Below are 26,127 nucleotides of genomic sequence, written 5' to 3' on the forward strand. Positions count from 1 at the left end.
GCTTAGACACAATGGAAAAGCACATAGGAATGATGCAATACATTTAATGCTCGTGTTACACTCGGGTACGTATTCATTGCACATTTTAATGTAATAACGATGTTAACCTAATTCTCTTTCTTCATACGTATATATTACATTAAGTATCGTTACATACGCTCAATATACCTAGTTTTATGCTGGCATTGTCTCCGGAATGCTTAAAATTTGAGAAACGGACCAGTTGAACTAGATTGCCGCGGATTCTGATGTTTACAAAAATGTGAAGGCGGAGTGTGATGGACTTTACGGTAAATGGTTCCCAGAACCACGTGATTCTATCAAATGTTTGTAAACATGCGTCAACCGCATGTGATTGTGACGTCAGAGCAAGAAGTTGCTGAGAGGCCGGCCAATCGGACAGCGGGATAGTGTGGGAGGGGCGGGGTTCGACTATTAAGCTGTGGAAAAATCGATAGGGATTCTGTAATAAGGAGGAGGGGGGGCATGAGAGATGATTCAAGATTGAAAATAATGGAATTCGAGAGACAGGAACGGAGCAGGTGACAGTCCAGTTCAACAAACTAAAAAAGAAAGAGGCACAAACTGAGAAAAGGGACACTGATCCCATAGTTCATTTATCAAGGTGAGTCTATAGTTTCGTCTATAGGAAGTGATGCGGTATTCCTTAGTGAGACTGAGCTGTCCTGCGTCCATACGTCATGCTTCTTATACATGTAGCTTTTATTGTGTGTTTACGTATTTTCTTTAATGCGAGCATTAAACTTTCACATATTTTATGTTAATATTGTAATCGGATATATTTAATCCAATTATATTTTTTTTTACCATTAATAGTCTTATTGTGGGTGAAATAATTCATGAGCCACTTACGCAGGGTTGCGAGGTGTGGTTTCGAAACAGAATCTCAAAAGGCAGTTTGCTGGGCTTTGCGCGGTGGAGAAACCAGAAAGATCCGGCTGTAAGGGTATTTCTACCTGCGTATGATGTGGGCAAGTGCGCAGAAAACGGGCCTTCGAGGATAAAAAGCCTTGTGAAGGATTGCCCAACGCGACAGCTTGTGGCGGAGACGGGGAGAGAGAGGAAGGTGGTCGATCAGATGTAGTTCAGGCAGTTCAGCACATTGAAGGGCTGCGTCACAGTGGATGGAGAGCGCTGTATCGTGGCAGTGAGGATATTATACGCAGTTTATATACCGAGTGTGCGCTTGTGGTTCACATACGCATTTCAGAGCCGCGTCCTCATCCATCCTGCGCACGCACTGAAAACACTCCGATGGAGAGAGAAACCAAACATCAGAAGCACACTGCTTATATACGGTATTGATTTACAGATTCACGTTTTTTTTCCTAGAATGAGAAATATGTCGTACCTCGAAATTGCTTGCCAACCACCTTTGCCTTTGCGGTATGTGAACGTACACATACATGAATTTAAACGAATACGCAGGTGTGGGTGTGTCTGGATAATCAGAAGCGCTTCATCTTTTAACTATGAAGACCCTGAGACTTTGTTTCACTATACAGTGCAATGTAAGAGCTGAATGTATACAAATAGTGTTTCCCAAGTGTTTTGGGGATTCAGTAAAGTTCCTTCTGTATTACATCGTTTTCAGTCTTGACTTAGCTTCAAGTCAGTCAGTGAATAAATGAGTTAGAAACAAAGATTTACATTTTTCCCTGTTACACACTTTCAGCTTCAAACTCCTTTGAAATTATGAAAGCATCATCATCATCCGAAAGCAGGTAAGTAGAATTTAGTATTTAAGTTTTTATTCCTGATGTTACTCTGTTACTCTGTGATCTTACTGTTACTCTGTAGATCTTCGTATGGGCTTCACTTAAAAACGTAATTTTCCCAATTATCACTTAATTGGTTGGTTGTACATTAAAAGTAATTGAGATTTTGAATAAAAGTCTGGGTCGCAACAGACTTTAGAAATGTCTCATTTTTATGAGCCCATTTTTAACACCTTGTTTTGCGTTTTGCATTTTTTCAACTTTAAAGTTGTTGATTGTTTTGAATTGTGACAATTATTCCCTTTCCAAAATAAGAAACAGGAGACAAGCCTTGAATAACCCCGCAGGCTGGGCCTTGAGGTAAGCTTATACACACTGATTTTAACCCCAAAAAAAACCCATAATAAAATGAAAGCACTAATCTTTACCATCACTGGGTGTCACTGTTACTGTTCAGCCCCAGTCCTCTCATGTAGGACTGCGTGCCTTTTCACATTCGAGCTCTTGCACTCTGCCAGGTCAGTCTGATACTGGCATCGTCATGTTCTGCATGTAAACTGCGGAGCTCTGTGAGCCACGGGCAACTGAGAATCAAGAGAAAGTTTTAAAAGTTCAAACCAAAAGAGCACTTCAATGAGTAAGTAGTAACACATAGAAATAGGAACAGATGTTATACGTATAAACATCAGCTTGCATTTCTATTATGATTCAACATGCACTTGCGTTCTGAATTCCACTGCCATGTGCACAGCTAATGATAAATACGATGTAGTAATACAGTACTTATGAGAGGAGAGATTTCTACTTTCTGGTTGATTTGATGGTTTGATGTTAAACCAGGTCCTCTGACTTTGCCAAATGCACCTTCCCTGCCTGATTTAGTAAGTGCGTCAGCAAAGGATGTTTAGGAAGAGGCTACTAGGGTGCCCATGTGGTGGTCTTCCCAAACCGATCGTGGGTACCAACAATCTGAACTTTCGGAAACGCGACAGTAAAAAGTGGCCGTTGTGTCCTTCGTCTGTTTGGCGTTTCGGGTGTCGCAAGCACAGGCACTCGAAATTTGGGAGGACGGGGAAAAAAAAAGCCAGGGCTGCAGAGGCTAGGGAACATAAGCCTGACTCGTGCGTCACGCGCCAACGCTGGGGCTTTCAAAATGAACGCCGCTCCTCTTCTGCAGGAGATTAAGGTTTAGGAAGAGGAATACTGCCGAGAGATGACACTGCTAAAATTAACACCCTGCCTAGTGAATGATGGAGTATAAATAGACAGCAGAAGGAACAGTGTGAAGCATACTGCATTATCACTTGAGCCCCCGCCCTCCAAAAGAAAACTACAGCCTTCATCACTTAATACTTGTGAATGTCTCTTTAATACTACCTACTGTCGAGGCATCGCTTAAGGTATGGATGATGACATTACATGCCCTAAAATAGAAACATCTGTCCTGCAGGCTGTACAATTTCAGAGCATAACCACCAGGTTGAAAATCCATTCACTTAAATATGCCCTCTCCTGCCCACTATTGTTACTGTTGTTGATAATTTAAGCTCCCACCCCCCCCGCCCCACTGTGATGCAGGATAACCGGCTTTGATTGCCCGAATAGTTTGCATTTCCCAAAGGCTGTCAATGGCAGAACAGAACAGGTTGGAGGCTGATTCTTCAGTCAACAATTTCCCTGCTCCTCCCATTAGTCAAACACACAAGGCCACTCCAGCAGGCAGCAGTGGGAATAAAACCACAGCAACGTCAGAGATTTGTGCCTTTGGGAATCTTTTTTTTTTTTTTCTCCCAAAACGGATACACGCTCATTCTTTCTGCACATTCTGAACCAGAGCACGCGGCGCCGAAAAACGTTCGTAATGCCGTTTAGGTTTTTTTTTTAATAAAAGGAAAATAAAGGCGGAAACATCCGAGCTGGACCTGGCAGCGTCTGTGTTTAAGGAGTGTTACAAGGCCCGGTGTTTGTAAAAAACAGCAGCGGACTGGCTTACAGAGGGAAAAGAAAGTCCTCCTTCCTGCCACCGGTTGGCGCTAAAGAGTCAGACACTTGTGGTTTGGGAAGCTCATTGAGAGAGACGGAGCAGCTGTTTCCCGGCTGGCCTATGAAGGCTGAAAGACGTGCTGCTGCTGTTGCCCAGTCTGTCTGTGAAGGCCCACACAGACGTTGCACTACAGAGATGCTTCAGTGTTGAACTCGGGCAGCACAGAGTGTGTTTTGTCTAAGCGCACAGCAAATCAGCATTTTAAAGTCCCAGGGTTTACTCTAGCTACAATTGAGGGAAATGGCTCGGTGGCCAGAGAAGCTGTTTGATGTGGTTTCTGAAAGAGGGGTGATAAGGGCCTTATCCCCAGGTAGTTTCCGACGGAGAGTAGTGGATTACGATGCCGATGTAAATAAGAGGAAAGTCAGCCGTGTTCATGGCTGCCTTATCTTTATTTATTCTTTTTATTTGAACACCAAGGTGCTGTCAAATCGGGAAGCATCGCATCGAATGCTGAGCGTTTAGCTCCTGTGGCGCACGGAAAAGCATTCCCATCCGGTTGCCGGAAGCGTTTCATTCTTCCGTTTGATTCTGGAGGCTGCCTTTTTCATTATCTCCATGAATGCTCACCCCTCCAGTTAAATTAGGAGCTCTAATCTGTAAGAAGCTTAGACCTTCTTTGCGGTGGTGTCACCTGCCTCCCAGCATTCCTGGAGGCACCGGCACGGCTCACCTGACCTTGTGCTTGTCTCCACTGCCTCCACCCCTCCCCTTCTCCCCCGTCCCCCTCCTCTGTGACTGCCTCTCACTCACAGCCTGCCAGTGCATTTCAGGACACCAAAACACTGCTGGGGGGGGGGGGGAGAGCTGCATCATGGGGCTTTGCAGGGATGCTCTGAGAGTGAAAGCATGGCAACAAAAAAGGAAAAGAGAGAAAACGGCCTCGTTCTTTCCTATGGCTTTTTGCGGCAAAAGCTTTGGCTTGTGCTCGTTATTCTGCAGAGGACTGCAAACGTGCACCAGAATGGAGAGGGGGTGGTGGTGGCATTATTCATTGTTGAAGAGTAACAAAACAATTCAGTCTCTATTCCCCAGCCATTCCTTGCGGCGACTGGAAATTCCCATTAAAAACTGCGATTCCCCTCATATCACAGGAACAAACTGACCCAGTACCTCCAAATTCATTCCACCTGTGTGTGAACGAGAGGATCAAAACCCTCACCCCCTCACTGTGCCAGAACCTTTCATTGCTAAATTGCTAAGTCATCCTCAAACGACAGTGCAGTGCTTTCGGCTTCACGGTGTGCTTTTCTCTCAAACACAAACATTTTCCTCCTGCATCTAGGCAAAGAAAATTCACCTTGGGATGCACATGATAAGAAATCTTGTTGCTGAGGCCACTATAAATAGCTGACAGTAATTTGTACAATGTGTGGTGGAACCTGCACTGTGCAGCTCAGGACTCAGAAATTCAAATGCCTCTTACCTCATCACCTTTTTCGGATACTTCTAGAGGATTAAAGTCTCATAGACAAACCCCCACAAAGATGCTGAAAGGACCAGGAAAATAAGACTAATTTCTGCCCGCACAAAAATATCCCAAGGCTGACACTGTGAAAACGTTGTTTCCTCTCCCTCTTCCTGTCATACCACACAAAAACATCTTAGAAAATCCTCAACCAGCTTTTACTATTCAGACTTTTTTGTGGGAAATGTAAATTTCAGGTCATTGTGTATATTCTTTTACTTCTTAAATGCAAAAGATATCAGCTGATACCAGACAGCATTAATAATTTCAATATTTTTTCACACCCAATCAATTTGGTTTTCCCTTTTAAGAGTATCAGTGAACTTTCATGGGATCAAAATGTGTTCTAAAATGATAAAAATAGATCACGTCTGAGTAGCTTTTCAGGACAGTTCTGTCTTAACTCCTGGGCCTCTTGTAAAAACGCAGACCAAATAGCTGCATTCAGCACATTACTGGGATACAATGCTGATTCCAATTTACATAAAAAGATAAAAATATTCTTAGTTATTTCAAACAGTAATTATTCATAACAGATATATTGCCTCCTTTACTGTACTTTTTCAAATGTGCTCTAAAACCTGCATAAAGTCAGAAGCAGAAATCTGGCGACTTGTGTTGTGCGAATGTGAGAAGTCAACAATAGCCATTTGATCTCAATTATACTAGATTTCTTACTCAGAGTATCAGGTTAGAAAAATCCTTATATGGCCGTGTCAGTCTTCATCCTAATTATGTCCCAACTTCAGATCCCTGCCTGTCAAGACTGTGCTCTGCAAACACAGCCAACAGATAAGCAGACACATAGGAACAACACCAATGCGTGCACTGAAAACAACACACCTATCTCATTGCATGTCTTGAATGAGAATTTCAAACCCTGCTGTGGGAAACCCTATGATATATTTATATATGCCATTTAAAATCTTATTCAGTACTTTGGCAGTCTTATGGGAACCACAAATTTAGAATGGGGATGTGTTTTCTCATAGTGTGCAGTATTTGGCTAGACTGAACACTGCTCTTAGTGGTCCACAGTAATTCTAAATTATGCACACAAAGGATTGAAAGGGTCAACAATGAATTTGTGTTCAATGGATCTAGCTTTATCCCATTAACACTGGGAAGGAGAACAGTGCAAAAGAGTCACTGAAAAAGCCTACCGTACACTCAGAAGGTCAAAGTGGTTTGAACTGGCCAACCTCTATTCCAGGGTTAGACACTGCTCTGGAGGTCTTGATCATATCTTATGCATTATCTCCGTTTCTCAAAGAACTCCAATTCCCATCCACCATTGAGGTGTCGGGGCCAGTACCAGTGAAATGAAAGTAATGTGAAAGAACATTAGGAGAACATGAGAGAAATGGAGTGCGATTACCAGTTGGCTATGTCTGAGGTTTTTAAAACTACAGTACTAGCAACAAAATAACTTCCCATTCTGTCTTTTAAGGCTTGAAATTACCCCTTGGAAAACAAAGCTGAACGACTAATGTTATATAATATTTTCATCGTAAAAGAACGTGTTTCTACTGAGGAGGGGTATAAGGCTTTGCAACATTTTTTTCTGCCCGATAGTATTACTATAATTCATTACAGATTTGGAAAAGCAGACTTTTAGTTGTTGTCTCATTGCTGAAATGTCCCTGCTCAAAACCTGGTAGTAAATAAATTCACTAATACATTGCTAGGAATTGTTAGAACAGGGAAATTGTTGACTGACCGAATTAATAATTCAGTGTCTGATGCGGTCTTTGGAGTATTTATTGTAACCAAGTTCCATAATCATACACAGACCAAATAAAATACCATACTTGAATTGCTATTTAAAGGAAGCGTTGTTTGGAAGAAACCGCAGTAATATGTGGTCATAAAACAGAGGTGTGCCAGCTCACTGTTCTAAAAAAAATACCTGAAAAAGTCCATAATAATAACAGCTTTGTAAGTGGTTATTGACACTAAAACAGTTTTGGGAGAACAGGTGTCCCAAAAGTGTTGAGAAGGAACAGAAGAAGACTTGAAGAGTGAGTTATGGCATCTTTTCTGTCCCACGTCTTGCTTAGTTTGGAATGGGAAAGGGGGATTGCATCCACGAAACATTTGGCTGAATAACAATAACGGGAGCAATGCATCCAGGGATTGTGCTGGGTAGAGAATAGGCAGCTTCTCTGAAGTTTTACTTTGCTGCCATCATATCATCTTAACATTTTCATTCACTTCCCTGTTGCATAGGTAGTGTGCAGATTGTGAGCATGTTCACAGATGTTGCACAGCTGGAGAGCAGCTCCTGGTTTGTGTCGAGGGCTGAGGAGGGTTAACAGCAAGCCCAGGTCGAGCCTTCCTTCTCGGTTTTGTTTTGTTTTTTCTGTGTTTTGTTTTTGTTTTGTTACAAATGGGGACAATGTGCCTTTAAAACCAGTAGGTTGTCAGGTGACTGAGGAGGCACAGACGGCTCAGTTAGCTTGGAGAAGCCGAGTGCAACTGTGAGCAGTACAGAGAGACAGATAGAGAGCGAGGGAGAGAAAAAGAAAACGAGACAGAGAGAGAGAGAGAGAGAGAGACCTGGTTTAAAGGGTGACACTGAGAGAGGGAGGGAGCGGAGAGAGAGGTGGCTGCGGCCTGTTAACAGAGTAGCTCCGGCTGTGTGTGTCTGTGCGGCAGTGTGCTGCTGGCCTGAGTTTTTCAAGGAGCTGCAGTTGTGTAGCTACAACACTGGGAGAAAGCCTGGAGAATTAAGTGCTGCGTCACACTAAGGGAGAGAGATTGTGAGTGTGTGTGTGTGTATCTGTTTGTGTGTGTGCGCGTGTGTCGGAGAGAACTGGCTCTGTTGATGTCTGAAAGAGCAATACTGCTGTTGCTGCAGCTAGATGAAAATAGAGAGAGATAGAAGGAGAGAGAGAGAATTTGAATTAGTCGCTACGTCACTTTTTCACGTCGAGGGGAAAAAGCAGCTAAGATACCAGGAGCTCGGAGTCCTGTGGCTTTCTACCTGAGAGTGGACGGCACATAAAAATATCTCTTTTTTTGCCTTTTCCTTTTTCGTTCTTTTCTACTTTACTTTTATTCTGGGTGTTTTACTGTCTCACCGTCGGTCTTACCCACGTCGGGAATAGCGTTGCGGAGTTGTAAGAAGGATGCTGAAGATGTGACGTACTTTACCTCGGTCGGAGGCAAATGTTGAGGCGCCGGAGGGAAGGGGGCGCGGAACGAAGGGTTAACGCAAGAACGGTTGTTCTGGAAGGTTCTTTTTGATGAGACGAAGAGCGCAGGGGGAGCATTAATCGAGAATAATCTAGGTTATACAGAATACTAACACTTATATTTTACATTGTACATAGAGAGTGATGGGGAATAGGGAGCAAATATACTTATGTAGGAAAGAAATCTATATATAGGCAGTTGTCACCTAGATGATACAGAGGCACAAGCTAATGTATTTCTCCACCTAACCTACTGCTGCCGGCCTGTTATTTTCCTGTAGGACGTATAACAGTATGGTAAGTGATGATGTTTTCCTGTAAACAAGGGATCATGCATTGTCTTGTTTTTTCTGATTTTTCCCTACGATTAACTCTTTCTGGGACCAACGACTGACTGTATGGGTGGGGAAGGGCGGCATTCTGAACAGGGACGTGGGGAGGGTACATGGGCATCTTTTCTTTGGCTGCGCACCGAATCGAAATCCGGGCGTACCGTAACGAACGCTTTCAGGCGATCGGTTTTTGCTGTTTCTGACAGATTCGGGCTGATCCAGACATCTCCAGTGTAATTCATGAGGTTATTTAATCATCCTGGTCACAGGAAGACTCAGGGCTATTGTTGCTTCTGCTGCTGCGGGGTTAAAAGAGTTCTAGCTCTGAGATTTGTTGCTGCGTAGTTAATGGAAACAGAAGTGGTGACGCAGTGATCTTTATTTCTCTGTTTGGAGAGTGAGAGAAGACCGGTTGGCTCTTCCTGTTTCTCCCTGGTTTTCTTGCACTGGTTAAGTGCTGGGGATTCTGTTTATGCCTTTGCAAATTAGTTTGCCCCTGAAAGCAGAACCAGGGGCCTAAATGTCATGGCTGTGTAGCAGGAAAGTTGTTTACCTTGCTCTCTTGGTGACTCCATGTTGGCAGTTTTCCAACTTGCATGTGATAGACTTCCTAATGCAGCTGCATCATCAGCTAAGTGGTAGAGCTTGTTTCCCATTGGACTTTGAGAGGCCCCCAGAGTGTGGAGGCAGTGTGTTCTCATTGGCTAGACACCAGCAAGCAGGTGGAAGCCTGCTTCTGATTGGCTGAAGGAGAGAGATGTCATGTATGAATCTTCTGTGTTGTTGGTGTAAGGAGTTCTTGCTGCATGTCTGTGTATAGTATATCTCTCCCTGCTTTGACTTTCCTGATTCAGACGCAAATGAGCCAAAAAAAATTTCTTTCTCATTTTTTCTATCACACATTGAGGCTTAGTTATGTTCTCTACTGTCAATGAATATTAAAGCTGTTCAGGAATAAAAGTGTGATGATTTCTTTATGATTCGATTTATTAAGAAGGAGCGGCACAGGAGGCAGTCTATTGTGTTTTGAGTCATCTTGACTACAACTTGTTTTCCAGTTTACACACTGAGAAGTGTACATTAAAATTACTGCAGCAAGAGCATCAGACTTCAGTTGTTGAAGAAACAAAACATTTCAACCAGGGGGCAGAAATTCATGTACAGTGAGGTTTAATTTACTGTCAAGAATCTGTGTCGTATCCTGCGCAGCTGTGTATGTGCCATACTGTCTGTTGTCTAAGTTGGGATTCTGTGATGATTCTGCAGCTATTGCTGTGTGTCACGCCATTCGGCGTGTCTCTTCATTCGCGCAGAGCTTTCCAAGCGCTACTGAGGGTGATTTTGCTCCTCAGTAAATGGGGGATATTTTAGCACCCCTAAGGACTAATAGGTGCATAGTTCTTTTTTGCTTTGTAGGATGCCTGGTTTTTAAGCTCAGGTTCCGACTCCGGTCTCTCGTGGCTTTAGATCCTATTTTTTTGCGTTGAAATCAAATCAAACTGCGCAGCTGGCCCTTTTCAGAATTCGGGATTGTGATGTCACAACCAGCGAGCTCAGGCGATGATGTAAGTGGGTATGCGCCTGCCAAGGAGTTGTTGCTGCAGCATACGCCACAGACTTGTATTTAAACAGACGCCCTACGACGGAAGCAGAAGGAACAGGCTGCTCACCTTGCCTCACCTCACAGGAGAGAAGTAACGCAAAACTGAGCTAAAGGTAAGAGCGCCTTGCGTGTTGTTTAGTACAACACTGTCGGTCAGTATCATGAAGCAAGAGGAAGCCAGCAGGGCTCAGTGACCCTAAAGCTCTTACTGTTATGTACAAAAAGTGCAGTGTCGTGCAAAGATACGCCTTGTTCTTTAACCGTTCCAGCAGGAATCGGGTTAGCAAAAGGAGGAATAAAAAGGATACGAGACATGCTGTAATATTTGTATCTGCAATAGAGCGAAGGTTGCTACTGTGAAATTTTACGCAGGGTAGCGATCTGCATGCAGTAGGGACAAATAGAGTGTTCCACTACAGCTCTGAAGGAATGTCAAACCCTTTCCACAATGTTCTCCATATTTCTGAATTTGATCAAAATAAAACCAACAGGTTCTCACCTGTTCAGCCTATTTTTTAGTTATGTCCTCTGACAAGTTCACGGTCAAGAATTATGTAACTAAAACGCTTTTTGCTGTGTTTACCACACCCTATTAGTTTTTACCATTGTCTCCATCATAGTAAGGACTTACATGTCCCGATTTCAGAGGCGATGTTTCACCTCAGCAAAGTGTGCGGATTAAGGAGTCTTGACTGCGTCGCACAGAGGCAAGTGGAGTACACTGGCGAGTTCAGCCTCAGATTAACAAACTAGATCTCAAAGCAGCCAAGTGGGTTCAGATGAAAAGCTGCACGGAACATTTGTCCAAAATCAAATCACAGCTCTGATGGCTGAGCAAGGTTCCCACAAAAATGGCTCCCGTCTCACATAAAGCACGCACCCCTGGGAATATAGACGACAGGAAATACAGCTTTTAACTCACTGTTTTGCCTCTGGCGCAAGTTTTACAGTGAAAGGCCTGCATGGTATAGTAGATGGAGTTTGGACCTGGAATTGTACAAAAAAACGCCAAGCAAAATAATACAGGTAGATTCCTACAGCTCCCTAGTTAGGAAGGCTGACAGAGCAGCCTAGATTCAGTAGAGTGGGTTGTCAACCATGTGTCTGAGGAAACCAAGACTCTTCAAAAAGCCCAGCCTGGCGTGAAACCTATCAACAGCAGCACATTACTGGAGTTGGCAAGCACACTGGCTTGATTAACATCAGAGATAAAGGACTGTGGCAATAAATCAGAATATGGCCATGCTGTTACCCAAACAATCCTGGCATATCAGTTGGCTCTTGCCAGAGGGCTATAACTTTACAGTACCTTGACCAGTCTGTCTTACCACTTCTGTTTTATAAAGCCAGCAGTTCTGCTTGCCTTCCTTAAACTTCAAGGTCAGAATTTGAGATTTTTATATCTGGGGAGCATGGACTGTAAAATATTAAAGAAACAATGCATACACATACACTCTACTTAGTTTAACCTTACAAGGAGGAAAATACCGTTTAACCTTACAGTTCTAACTTACTGACTTACTCTAGCTGACATATAAACCTCTAAAGAAGCTTTCCTGAAAGAGAACCAGCGACACCTCAAGCCTGTATTGCAGATTGAAATGCGTCATGTGTCGCTGGGCAGAGTTCGTTATATAAAGAAAGTTACAGAAAGTGCTTTGGAGACTCAAATTGTACAAATTCTAAACAGTGTTGCTGGGAACTGTTATTATACTAAACATTATGCTTGAAACAGCAGCTGGAGATCGAATAGCCATGTGTGCATCCGACAGACATATGAGGTGACATTAAATTATCAGAAATGAGTGTCACGTTTCCTCTTAGTATTACTGTACAGTATGTTAGCGGAGGATAAATTTAGGTGACTACATTTTGACCTGAAATTACTAGCTCTGTAATGTGCTCCAGGAACAAGTTCAAAAGACTCCTAACTAGAAGAAACGTGTGTGACGTACTGCTAGCAGTAAGTATGAGTTGCTATTTTAAGTTCACCATTAGCATGCAAACTGATGGAGGGATTTGTGGAGAGCCTGTGTTTAAAAGGCTAGTCATAACGTACAAGTCCAGAGTGTCTGAAATGCAGCCTTGTGTCTTTTCCTCAGCTGGCATTGTTCTTGCATACTGTAGGCTTTGAATAATTAACAAGAACTTTAAAAAATCACAACAGCAGAGAGAGAAAAAGGCAATCAGTCACGCCTGCTACCAGTAACATGTCGGCCTAGGTAGTCAATAAATGGCAGTGCTATTGGCCGACGATGACCAGTAACTTAATTTTCATTTCTTAATGCTGTTGCAGAGGTCTGATTCGTGATATGCTTTGCTATTATGATGACAAAAATGCTAGCTGTTTTGCTTTCTTCTCTATCAAGAACACCACATTCACTCCTGTTTTTCTAATGCAGTATAATGAGACCTCATCATCCTGTGTTACCACTGTATTGCCATGGCAACAGCCCAGTGAGGCTACAGCAAGCACACAAGGGTTAAAGTGCTTTAAACGTTTTAACTGAAGGGTGTGTTAATAAAGGAGGGGGGGTGAGAAAGTGGTTCGGAAAGGGGAATAGCAGTATATCTGACCCCCTTCTCACTGAACATCTCTGCTCAGTGGCCTTGCAAATTCACACACAATAACAGGGCAGCATGGCAGATTCTGCCTCCTAGCTCTAGCATGCTGATGGATTTATTCTCTTTGTTGATGGTCGGTTTTATTACTATATCTAGTAATTTAGATAATCTTGCAAGGGTAGTACCAGGATGAAAATAGCCAGCCTTCTCGAACTTCTTTTTATGTCCCATAAACAAACGAGTGTACTCTAAGACATTGTATAGTGATGTCTCTTATTCATTAGTATTGAAAGGTTTGATGTGATCCCCGCCTTTGACCAGCTGGTGAAAATGTGGATCTTGACTTGATTTATTTCTAAAGAAATGGATCACGACAGAATGCTCAGTATAGTAGCTCCGAGTACCAATACACACAACGCCAGCCCTACAGACAGAGGAAAGGCTGTTCTGTTTTTAGAATGGTGTTCTTTTTCTGGCTCTCACTCGAGTCGAGGGAAATAAAATGAAAAATAAGGCTGCAGGTGAAATCCGAGGCAGCTGGTCTGCCGCCTAAATTTTTTTTCAGGTTAAGGAGGATTTGTTTAGGAGGAGGAAAAGTGTGTGAAGGAGGACAACGCTGATGGGGAAAAATAAAATACCAACACGATCAAGGCTGGAATTTGGGAAAATCTTGCTCTGACTTGTTGTTGAACGTGACACTTTGCTTCCACACTGTATGGGTTCATCTTTTAATTTAGAAATGCAATGAATGTCAGCTAATCTATCCACTTCTTCCAATTTGGGGTCATGTGGAAGCCAGAGTCGTTCGTGGCAGACAACAGGCACACGGTGGGATACACCCAGGAAGGGACACTGGTCTATTGCAGGGCACACACAGACACACACAGTACATCAGGGCCAATTTTCCTAGAAGCCAATTAAACTACAATTATGTCTTTGGACTGTGAGAGGAAACCCTGTTTCCTCACACAGGTCTGGAATTGAATCCAGGGCCTGAGTGCTACAAGGGGCTAACCACTGCCCCACAATGCTGCCCAAGACTTAGCCACTACAAGCGAAAAAAGAAATTAGAGAAAGTCTCATCTAGTTGATATAATTATCATTTATAATTGTAATTTTAATTTATATATATATGTGTATAATTAGAATTAGAGTTCTACATGTATATATCTACAGTATACATCATAAATGATCAACAAATTCATTTCCCTTCTCTTTTGGAAAGTAAGGAATAAAAGTCACTAGCGTACTATACTATAGTATAATCTCCTGCTGGGATTTTCACTGGGAAGTTGGACAAGTTAGTGATGGATCATGATTGCCAGAAAGGAAGGCACTCTTTATGGGAAATCAGTGCAGTTGACGGTTGAAATTCTGAAACTTGAGTCCTTGTCAGTTTTGACATCGTGTGAAGTTCCGTCCCATGACAGAGCTCTTGCTATGGAATACGTCCTGGACAGATGCATTTGAGAGGTGCTGTTTGGAAGTGAAAATACAGCATGATAAAAAGGAACGTCTCACTACTCATGTGAAGCATGAGCAGCATGAGCATGTGCAGCATTTTCATTATTTTACAACTTTAGGCACAGCCACTGAAATTACAGTTAATGGTCAAAGATCACTGACCATAACAAAAATAATGCACCTGTGGAATGGCTTCTGTGATGTAACATTATGATAAGGAATTGTCCCTCATCTCAAGGCCTCCATTTGAGCATGACATTACACTGTGTTTGAAACAGATAGGCTTTACATAAAACTTTACTAGATGTCTAATTTATGATTGTACTTAGTTTACACCTACTGTGTCCCCTTCAGTTATTTTTATTAGTATCTGAAGCGCAAAACATTTTTAAACAGCTGGATTTGACCAGGCATTTTAAAATATTATTAAAGTGTCAAGTCGATGAACAGCATTAAGTTTATCACTGTTGGTATCCCTCTGACCCTTTCTTACAATGACAACATGTGGGCTCTGCGATTTGAGATCTAGGAAGTCTGTTTTCTGTCTTCTTCCTCTTACAGAATTACAGCGTTAATGAACTGGAATTTAATTCTCTGTCCTTCACACTACCATATAAAGGATTAGGGCCTTGTTGACTTTTACCCAAAACAAGTATTTCCAAGAGCCACCTGCCGTTTTTCTTTCTGGGAGTCTCAGGGCATCTGTACTGTACATCAGAGTAGAGACTGGAGAATTCCTCTCTCACTGACAGCGCTGCAGGCTCGCAGGTACCCGGCATGTCGCAGGGGCGGCAGCAGTTCTGATAAGCTCAGATCACTCTGGGTCGGCTTACACCTGGCCAGCCTCCAGTGACATTTGACCAAATGTACTCCGCTTGTGCAAAGCTACTGTGACAGGTCTGAGTTTGAACCAAGTCTGGGCTCTGGTGCTCAAATGCAGGTATCTGAATGAAAGCTCTGAATGATGTAAGGTAGGCAGGAGCCCCTACATGTGGAGTAATTTTATTGGCACTACACCACACCCTAGCACCTGTTCTCTGCTCTGATTTCCCAGAATGCTGACAACAGATTCCTCAACAGTGTCTCTTCCTTCGTTCCATGTGACCCCAGTGTGTGCTGGCATTTCATTCCATCAGAGCTGTCTGTTTAAACTGATTATTTACATAATTAGCCATTTGGTATCACTTTCAGCTGCTAAAAAGCTGTAGATCTTAATGTGGAAATCTAAGTCTCTTGTATTTTAAGAGATGCAACCAATAAAACAGTTCCATCTATCTGTCCACTGTCAACAGGGTATATATTCCTGGTAAGGGTCATGGAAACCCAGGTGGGAATTCTCTCTGGACCGGACAGCAGACCATTGCAGGGCACACATACACACAGGCACTCAGAGGGAATTTAGAGACACCCAATAGAAAGCTGTAAGGCAGCAACACTAACCTCCACGCGGCCTAGAATTATACTTATAATCAAATTGTTAGATCAGTAAAGGGCTCAATGAAGTAATTAAAAGCCCAAGCGGACTGAAAGCCAGCAGATGCAGGAGTTACTAGATCAAGATCTGAAAAAATGTGATCTAGAGTGTCTTACGTGTGTGGAAATTACATAACGGACTGAAACAGAACCACTTTTGTGTCGTATCTTACTTTGAATGTTCCTTATAACACCATGACAGAGTAGCAGGGCTTATATGGCACAGTGTATCTGTTGCAGTCAAGTCACTTGGAGCTGGAAGAAGCTGGTGGGCCTAGCCCATAGTAGTCTCTGCCTCAGACTCTGGCAGTAATCTAATGATTACTGGCAGTAATCTGTACGCGTTCCCGCAAGTGGCACTTGGGTTACAGCTTGTGGTTCTCATGCAGTTCTGTGGTGCTGTCCTATGGGTGACTCCTCAATCCCAAAGCCAGACCCCATGCATGTAAGTTGATTCTTTTGTTTGTACAAAAGTGGTATTGGTATTGGGGACCTGCTCTATCAGTACAGATCAGCACATGGGTGATAACTAAGAAATTGTATTTTTTTTACATTTTAATAAGCGATCTTAGTGTTTCTCTGTTCTTAAGTTAAGCTCAATGTGGTACATCTGTATAAATAGATCCTCACCTACTCAAATAAGGCTTAGTCAAACACAGTAACTCCAACTAGTAGTGTTTTGTGGAACTCCTGAGCAGAGCTATGTTTTGTCTGTGTTTTACAGCTCCAAATTCAACATATAGCAGCCAACAAGTATATGGACCCTGGTATCAGTTTCTTTCTAGTTTTACTACTTAACTATGTCTGGAATCCTTCAGAATATTTATTTGAGGATACTGTTTCATTTCTTATTTCAACATACAAGTTGAAATGCCAAATGAAGGAAAAGAAATGGCCTGATTATCTTTTTTGAAAGGCTTGAAGCACCACAAGGAAATAATAACAAAGTGCAGTATTCATATTTCCTGGAGATTTGCTGGGACTGAGGTGGACTTCTGACATTTTTGAGGACACATAAAGCGATACAGTCCCTTTAAATCTTTCGTAAACATTACACAACAGGCTGAATGCACTGAACCAACAAGCAACAGAAAAAAGCTCCCAAAAAACTCAAATTAGAGAAACAACAAGAAACCCATGAACAAGACACACTCTCCCCCTCTTCTGTTTAACAAATGTCCTCTGTCATGTCTGTGGAATCTCCCGAAATGGAGCTGTATCAGATAAGTGCGCTCTTTCTCTGGCTTTGTACATTTTGTTTAGCTGTTTTTTTCTTCCTTCCATTGTTGGAAACAAAATATGTATTCAAAAAAACTACTCTGGTGCTGCGTTTAGCTTTTCCATTCTTGCTTTTTTGTACGAGAGCTTAATCACTGAAAGAACAAGCCGTGTTTGTTGTTGTTGTTGTAAAGGCCAGAAAGTAAAAAAAAAAAAGACTGAGATTGAGTCGTGGGAGGAGAGGGGGGTGCTGTGGTTACCTGCCAAAAAAGGATTCTGGGTAAGGAGAGGCACAGCCAACTTTGTGCAAGGCCACATCTTCCGAGTTCAGTGATAGAATTGGCCACTACCTTACACGCCCTTCAGCCCTGCGGAGGTATGCCCTTGCGTGCTGAAATTCACAAGCTTCTTCTGTGCCTGGGCTGCCGTGAAAATAAGGAGCACAATGTTGTGAGTGCAAGTACAAAAGATTATAAATAATGTCAAATGGACAGATTGCTCTAAAAAGGCTCTAAAGCGTATTGCTGCTGTAATTTACTACGTAGATTACGGATTTAAAAAACAAGCAGAATGCATTGTACTGTTATATTCAAAACATGACTGAGGTTCAGACGCCTAAAGACGGAAGGGAATGTCTAGCTATGTGAATTTCTCTCTCTCTCTATCGTCTAATTTAAAAGCAAAACAATAAACGGTACAGAACGCTCTGATCCCAATCAGTGGTTTTGAATGCCTGCGTATTTAATTTTTCTAGAGCCAGATAGGTTTATTTGTTCAATTACTCTGGCACTGTGTGTACTGCTTTAAACGATATTTAGAATACCTGCAGAAATAGTGACAAGTACGAGAAATCAATAAGTGTTTTCAAGCTTCCAGTTTGCTGGGTGTGGTTCGTGGAAAAAAAAAAAGAATTTGAAGCTGGGATACTGCTGAGAAAAGACAATTGCTTTCTCCGAATGGTTCACAAAGCCGTTTTATTCTGGCAACAAAAATCAATCGCTAGTGAAACATTAAACACAAGAAGTGCTTTGCGCTCACCCATGTGAGAGATTTTTCATCACGGAAGACATCTTTTATGTTTTTCAGTTGTAGGATCAGCGTGTTGCAGGAGGTGTCGAAATTCCTAAATAATCTATGTGTCAGCCCAAACTATCATGCTGGGGACTTGATGGAAAGGACAGGTTTGGCTGAGGCAGAGGCCTTTGTACCAGCACCAGAGGCTGTGTTACACTCAAGCAACTCACTCAGGCATTGTGAGATGAAAATGAATCTATAGCATCTGCTATCTCCACTACCCCTCCCCACTCCTGCTGTAGTATGTCTTGTTTCACTTTCAGAGAGCTTTCCTCATTAGCTCCAAAGTACTATAAAAAGCATCGTTTGTGCAAATGTGTTGTATACCCCAACTAATGTATACAGTTTACTTACCAGATAACCTAAAGAGCTAGGTAATAGTAATAGAGGGTAATGTAAATGCGGAAAATATTGTGGTATAAGGTGCAGGACATTGTAAAGTGCAAAATGATGATCCCAATCAGTCACAACACCTAGAGCTGAATTTTTTTGTGTTCATTCGCATTTCTTTTGGCTAGCTGGTAAAACAGAAGGCCTGCGCCATTCCACACAAAAACTGGTTCTCTTTTATTGTGAACAGCAGTTTGAACCTGGGCTTTTCCTTTTTCCCCGCTTTTTGAATATTTCACTTACCCCAGCTTGTCTTAATGGGAGAGAAATAGTGATGATGGGAGGTGAAGAACTTTATCCGACTAAAGGCGTTTTAACCAAGCAAATGCATAAATAAACTTTATTTTGTTTTACTGTAAGGTGGCGTAGTTTTTAAATAATTAACTTGGGGGGGACATTTAGCCTTGAAAAAAGCTAAACGTTTTTAGAAAATCTAATGAAGAAATAATTTGGATTGTTTATTAAGTCACGTAATACACACTGCAGTACAACTCCGTGTATTCTGTGGCTGGGCTTTGTCCATGTAGTTAAAGTTACAGTCAAAGCAAATGAGCTGCAGTCCTTCCACACAAAATAGCTTACTGTCAGAAATTTGATAAGCCCCATTCACCTTAGTGGTACAGTAACAGTAACAGAAATTAAGCCAGGCACATTCTGCTTTTAAGGCTTTAAGGCTTTAAAAAATGGAGACACTGTAAAATATTCTCCAGATGGAGAGTTTAGAAGGGAGCAGAATGTACACTGTTATTTATTTAAGTTACACAAGTACCAGTCTAATAAGCCTCCCACTGGAGTTTCAGATAGTGTTGCATAACACAGAACGCTTATCATAAGGTCAGTCAAAGGGAGAGGAGGGGTGAGGAATAATATTAGTGGACAAGGGGTGTGACATCCTAACAATGAGGTAATGGCTTTTAGAGGGAGGAGCTAGAGACATCTTATTCTGAGCAAATGTTTCACACTGGAAAAAGCAGCGGAGTACAATATTTATGCAGAAAGTTTTAGACAGCGTCATGTTTCCTTCCTGGTAATCAAGACATAATTTAACAGGGAGACAAGTCATCTCTCCATTTCGACCCACCAAAGATTGTTAAGCCACAAGTTAACATCAAATGAAAATTAAGTTTTCATTTTTTAAGAGTTTGATCAATTGCCTACTGGGTAAAGCTGTAATAAAGTTTTATTATAGAGCCCTGTTAGATTCAGATGTCCAGTGTGTTACTCATTTTAATTTGACAAGGATCATCTACCCCTGCTGCTAATATATTGCTAATTTTGTACTTAAATCGATTACTTATTGTGTTACCGTGTTATGTAGTTGTTAATCGAATCTAGTTGTAATTTGTTCATCGTTCACATAAATAGTGTTACTGTAGTTACTGTTACTGTAATTCCAGATTCAGAGGCTGACGTTTAGCTTGATAAATGTGTGTTGTGCTTTCACTGTCTTTATACCTTGCTATTATTTTTCCTACAGTTTAACTATGCTTTACTGCACTAGACCAAGTTAATACCTCAGTTGAACTTGGTAAGTACTTTCTAATAAAGTGTTATACTTTATGCTTTTTGTACTTTCAATGTGAAAAGAAAGCAGAAGGCAAGACATGAGTGTAAAGTGTGGGGGAAAACGACAGTTAGCATTGTAGTTAAGGAAAAAAGATGCAAGATAAATTCATGTTTATCACACTGCCATTCTTTGAGGATTTCTGTTTATGGTAAAAATGATGAACAGCCAAGCTACAGAATTCTGTATTCGATCCTATGCATTATTCTTCCCCTGTCAAAATGATTATAAAGCCTCTGAGATGTCTTTTAAAAATGTCTTTTAAAGATCTCCTTAAAAATTCACCCTCAGACCAACTGACAGAGTAAGATTTCAGCAAGATGTCATCTCTCAACACATTTCATTTTGTAATATTTCAAAAACACCTGATTTGTTTGCAGGGTCCTGTGCCACTAGAGAAAAAAAAACTGTTTACACACGGAAAGACGGTTGTTTACAGCAAAAACAAAATCCAGTGGTGTGTTCTTGCTTCAGTAATTACACGGCGACAAAAGACTAGGTATCATCTGTCTTCAAAAATAGATATATTTTTAAAAGGGCACGTTTTAACTTCAGATTTACGTTTCCTTCATTCAGTTAGGAGTACAGGATTCCTGCAAGATTGTGCTATCAAGAAGAGATGGAAAAATACTTCCTTGTTAATGGAGATTTACAAGATTAAAGTTTCCTGGTTTGCAGTTGTGTTTTCTTTGACAGATTCTCCCTGGGACTTTGGCACTGAGATAATTGCCCTACATGAATGGGCCAGGCTGTATTAAATTTCTAGTCAAAGGGCGTTTTTTTCAAAATTTCAAGTGCTTAAAACATGCCTCTGCAACAAACAGGCTGAGAATTGATGCTTTCAGAAAAGAAAAAACAACTCTGCAAGTACGTCTATTGAGAGAAGAAAATACTGGTAGGTTATGACTCAACAAAATAATACACTTGTTTATCTGACGAAGGAAGTTACTGGATGCCAGAGAGTGGCTTTTTACGTTTTTGTGTTAACATCTATCTAGATCTGTATCTACAATTTAGGATTCAGAAACTGGTGTTTGAATTTGAATGTTTTTTGACTAGATGTAGAAATTGATTTTATACTGAAACAGTATGCTGTTTGCTGTGATTGTTCATTTAAGTGCAAAACAAGAATTTGGTTGTATGCCATGAGTACTTAAAGGAACAGTCAAATTTTAATTTAGAAGGCGCTGTCGCCGCTTTGCAGTTGTTTGTACTGAAATTGCTGTGCAGCTTAACCATTGGCAGAATGTCTCAAGAAATGTTTTTTCCTGTCTTTCCAGGAAAGAAAAGTACAGACTGTGTGGATTTGTGGAATATCTTGCTTTCAATGCCTGCATTAAGGTTAACAACATTTTTTTTGTTTGTTTTATAGTAACTAATTGTTCCGAGGATGTCATCCAGCTGTTTCTTGAAAGAAGCCAGGGTTCTAACTTGGGGAAACTTGATTGGCCTGCTTCTTCCAAACAACCTGAAGCCTTTGTATATAGGAGTGTGTCAGCTATTCTGTTGTGAAGACACTTCCCTGTAATTTTCATTTGTGAACTCTGGTTTGTGTTACTCTTCTGATTCTGAAGATCAGGATCTAGTGGCTAACTTTTGGCTGAGCCTATGACGATTATGATTACTTGAATCAAACTCCCTCGTAAACTTGTCTAAGACCAAAAGGGTTCAGAGTTCTGTTAGCCTGTTAGAGTAGGACTTTTTTTTTAGCATGGGAATGTGCCTAGTCATTCTTCTCCAGACTGGTTCCAGAGCTACAATATTTCTTTTGTGCCTGGGTGACCAAAATTGTGCACAATATTGTAAGTGAGGTCTTACTAGTACATTGTAGAGTTTTAACATCACATTGGCAGGATTAGATCCTCAGATCCAGCTACCAAACTAGATGGGTCAAATGGCCTCCACTTGCTTTTTATGAGTGGGGTGATGACCTTGTGCTGTAGGTCTTTGTCTAAGTTACAAGGTCAGCTTGTCAGTCGAAATTTCTCCTCCTGCGCTCTTGAGTGTAAAGCACACAGTGAACCCCTTCTCTGGCATAGAGCCCGTGTTCACACGCTTGTATCAGATTCTACTGAATCTGAAATTCCACCGGTCGGCTGCAGTGCTTACTTTGTGTCTTTGCATCATTGAAAGCCGTACTTAATACTATCGGTGTTAATCTGTATGTCTCCAATCAGTACAATCTTCCCAAAACTATGAATCCTGAACTGGGTAATTAAGTACCACACCAGATACCCTCCAGATTGCAGAAACATAAAAAAAAACATATATATATATATAACATCTTTCTTGTGTACAGAAAGTACTTTTCTATTTTTAAATTACAGCTTCATTTCATTAGCATGATATGTCATAGTGAGCACTTTGAAGTATAACACAGTACTAGGGGCATTAGACAGAGGTGAAATTCTTGGCATGTGATAAACCTGCTTGTTGCTTCCCATTGTTATTTTCATTATGTAAGGATTCCTATACCAGGCATATCCATCAAAGGCTTATTTTTTTAAATCTTAAACTATTTTGAAACAAACCTAGTGCATATATCTTATTATACAGAAAATGTTACTTTTATGGTAAAATGTATTGTGTTATACAGGTATATTTGATGCATGAAGGAATACTCAATAGAAATAGGCTTTTAAAGCACAGCACCAACAACCTGCTTAGTAACTAATGCAACCTTGGGTTTTATTTTCAGTGTCGAGGGAGTTTGGGACTGCAAACAGAGATCCTTTTAACCTGCTGCCAGCTACTTCATTTGAAAGCACTTCTCCTAAGAAGCTTACAAAAATTGAGTGTTTACAAAATAAATGGGAGAAGGGGCTTGGGTCTTCTCCTGGAAGCTGGTTTCAGGTGGTGGCTTAGAGTGCTTCATGTTTTTCATCTAGCACCATTTGAAATCAGTGTTCTTGGAGCAAGAGAGACATCGCCAGCCAGCCTGCCTGCCTAAAGAGACCAGCCCTGCTGTCACCCACGCAGTGCTGCCCGTCAGGAGGAAAGGAGCTCATTTTTCCAAAGGATTACACAGACGTGGGCAGTGGTTGATTCATAGCGGACATGTGACGATTGTTTTGATGTCTCTAGTGTTTGATTCACTCATTATTGTGCAAGGAAAATTTGACTATGTATCCTAGCCTATTGAATTCAATGTATGTATAGAATGGAATATATATACAGTAGTAAGCAAACATGCATGTTTATAGACAGCAAATAGAAACAGTAAACTGTATTACTGTGCCATGAGAATGCACTGCAGTGCCATCCGCTGATGTATGTTTTCATCTCCTTTCCATTTCCAAAGCTAGAGAAATATTTAGAACTTTATGAGAAACAGCACTGGAATAGCAAAGAGATCTGTTACGTGAAGATCCTGGAGATCCACAGGTGCTGAGGGATACTCAAACTCCTCAAAGGCATTGAAACAGTTGGAATTAGGACCATTTAAGTCAGGAATTTACGTTTAAAGACGTTAAGAACTTAGCTGGAAAGCCAAAAAAAACACTGTGCCTCTGCAGGAAAGAGGACCAGAACCTTGAGAGAAAAACACTATAAGAAATGTATTCTGCACCACAACCAATAGCATAGCATCAGCATGGAGACTCATAACCCACAGAGACAAGACTCAACTTCTAATACGGTGTCCTTCTCCCTGAGGCCTCTTACCAAGGCTGACCGATTTCTTTTGGTGTTCAGAGTCATCTTCAGTTTCTAGCACCATTTGAAATCGGTTACAATGTAGGAGGAAGATCAGCTGAACACTTTTACAAAAGAGGACAAGAAACTTGCCTCCTGTCTCTGGACTTAGAAGAGAGCTTTTGGAGCCAAAGCTTATTCTGCTGTCACCATGGTGTGTTCATTTTCTGTTTTACATTGCGTTAGACCATTCCCTGCAGTTTTGTTTAAGTTTGTAATTCTTTAATAAACGAAGCAGTGCTTTAATTCTGCTCTCTTCAGATTCAGCTTCAAATTAAGCACAAGCCCAGCCGGAGTTGTGGAGCATTGGCATGTGCTTTCTGTATGCACTTTAAATAAAGGTGCCACGTGTCATTGCAAAGCATAAACACTGAAGTAAGCTCAAAAGAGGGCCACTCTCAAAAGAAAGACCAAGTCTGCATACTGTGTATCACTCATTCACTCCTCTGGAAATAAACTTTCTTAAGATGATGCTTCTGGATGTTTGTGTTCCTTGTAAGCTGATTTAAGAGGGCTGGCTGAAAAATGCTTTTTAGAAAAGGATGAAGGGCTCTCAACTCGTCGCAGTCCAAAGTATTAAAAAAATACTGAAGTTAGAAAAATCCGATTAATGCTAGTCCTTGAATACCTTTTCTGTTCCGTTTTTGTTCTCGTTTTCCCCTCTGCGACAAACATATTTTGATAATGGCATGGTTCTGAAACATGGGTTTTTGAATGACCCCTTTTCCAGTTTAAACACGTTGAGGACAAATTCGATTTTGTTTGTTTTTTTCCAGACAGTTCTCCCTGAAAAGTGTAAAGCGGTGCCAGTAATGATACACAAAACTAATTCAGCGCATTCCTATTCTTTTAATCTCTTTAGGACTAAATCCTGTGCCTTAGGCCTCCCTTCTGACCCTGTACTGTTTTAAATGGGTACAAAGATGCATACAGTGCCTACAGAAAGTATTCACCCCCTTGAATTTTTTCCATATTTTCTTCCTATTACATCTCAATTTTAATTGATGGAAATAGTTTTCTCCCTTCAATAAAGTCAACAAAAAAGGAAAAAAATAATGTATTCAAGAACATTCATTTCTCCAGAATGAAAGACTTACATTTCTCATTTACAAAATTATGCACCCCCCGAGTCAATACTTTGTAGATAGTCCTTTAGCAACAATTACAACCGTCCGTCTTCTTTGGTATTTCTGTATGAGCTTTGCACATTTAAATTGTGCAATTTTGGCCCATTCTTCAATGCAAAATATGCTCCATCTCTGCCAAATTAGATGGAGGGTGTCGGTGGGCAGCAATTTTCAGGTCATACCACAGATTATCAGAGCCTGGGCTCTGGCTGGGCCATTCCAGAATACTTACCTTCCCCCCCCCCCCCAAGCCATTCCTTGATAGTTTTTGCAATGTGTCATTGCCATTGTCCTGCTGGAAAAGGAATCTTTGCCCTAAACACAGATCTCTGGCTGACTGAAATACAGTAGGTTCTCCCCAAGGATTTGCCTGTATTTGGCTCCATCCATGTTGCCCTTGATGGCAACAAGCTTTCCAGTTCCTCCTGCTGAAAAGCAGCCCCAGAGCATGTTGCTTACCACCATACTTGACAGTAGGGATGGTGTTACCTGGGTGTTGGGCTGTATTTGGTTTGCGCCAAACATAGCGCTTTGCTTTCAGGCCAAAGAGCTCAGCTTTAGTCTCATCAGACCACAACAATTTCAGGTTTTGTCACATGGCTTTTAGCAAACTCCAGGCATGACTTAATGTTGGCCTTTCTCAGAAGTGGCTTCCATCTACAGTAGCTACTCTCCCAAAGAGGCCAAGTCTCTAAAGAGATTGTTGATGTCTGGACAGTTCCTCCTATTTCAGCCAAAGAGCTCTGCATCTCTGTCAGTGTTGTAGCTGGCCTCTTGGTCACTTCTATGACAGTTGCCATTCTTGTCCACTTGCTCAATTTGGTAGGACAGTCCGATCTTAGTAGTGTCTGGGTTGTGCCATGTTTTTCCCATTTTGTTACAATGGACGTCATGGTGCTCCTAGGAAGGTTCAAAGCTTCACCAATCTTTTTATAACCTCCTCCAGCTTTTTGCCTCCTAACAACTTCATCTCGAAGTTCCACAGGCAGCTCTTTGGTTTTCACGACAACAGGACTGATCTGATCTGCTATTTCAGTTGTGAGACCTCACCAAGTCAGTGATATTTATTGTGCAATCAAGCAATTAGCCACCGGTGGAGTTGAAATTACACAGGTGTACCTTGTTAACGTATTTAGTGTGATCTCTCCAGATAAATGAATACCTCACCCAATTTAG

The 26,127-nt window shown here is 41.4% G+C and overlaps 1 long non-coding RNA gene across 6 annotated transcripts; it reads left to right on the plus strand.

Annotated features, from left to right (window-relative positions):
• The first annotated feature begins 427 nt into the window (after positions 1 to 427).
• LOC148658669 (uncharacterized) lies at positions 428 to 24,295 on the plus strand. 6 transcript variants are annotated; one of them, XR_015940122.1, is made up of 8 exons: positions 428 to 625; positions 1,697 to 1,745; positions 2,055 to 2,099; positions 10,302 to 10,496; positions 20,045 to 20,095; positions 20,708 to 21,026; positions 21,412 to 21,472; positions 22,830 to 24,295. It is a non-coding gene; the product is annotated as an uncharacterized LOC148658669 (long non-coding RNA). The 6 variants fall into 6 exon arrangements; XR_015940123.1 differs by having other exon boundaries at positions 10,413 to 10,496; XR_015940119.1 differs by lacking the exon at positions 10,302 to 10,496.
• The last annotated feature ends 1,832 nt before the right edge of the window (positions 24,296 to 26,127 follow it).

This window comes from Lepisosteus platostomus, chromosome 7, assembly GCF_059453375.1.
Source record: "Lepisosteus platostomus isolate fLepPlt1 chromosome 7, fLepPlt1.hap1, whole genome shotgun sequence".
NCBI lineage: Eukaryota > Metazoa > Chordata > Actinopteri > Semionotiformes > Lepisosteidae > Lepisosteus > Lepisosteus platostomus.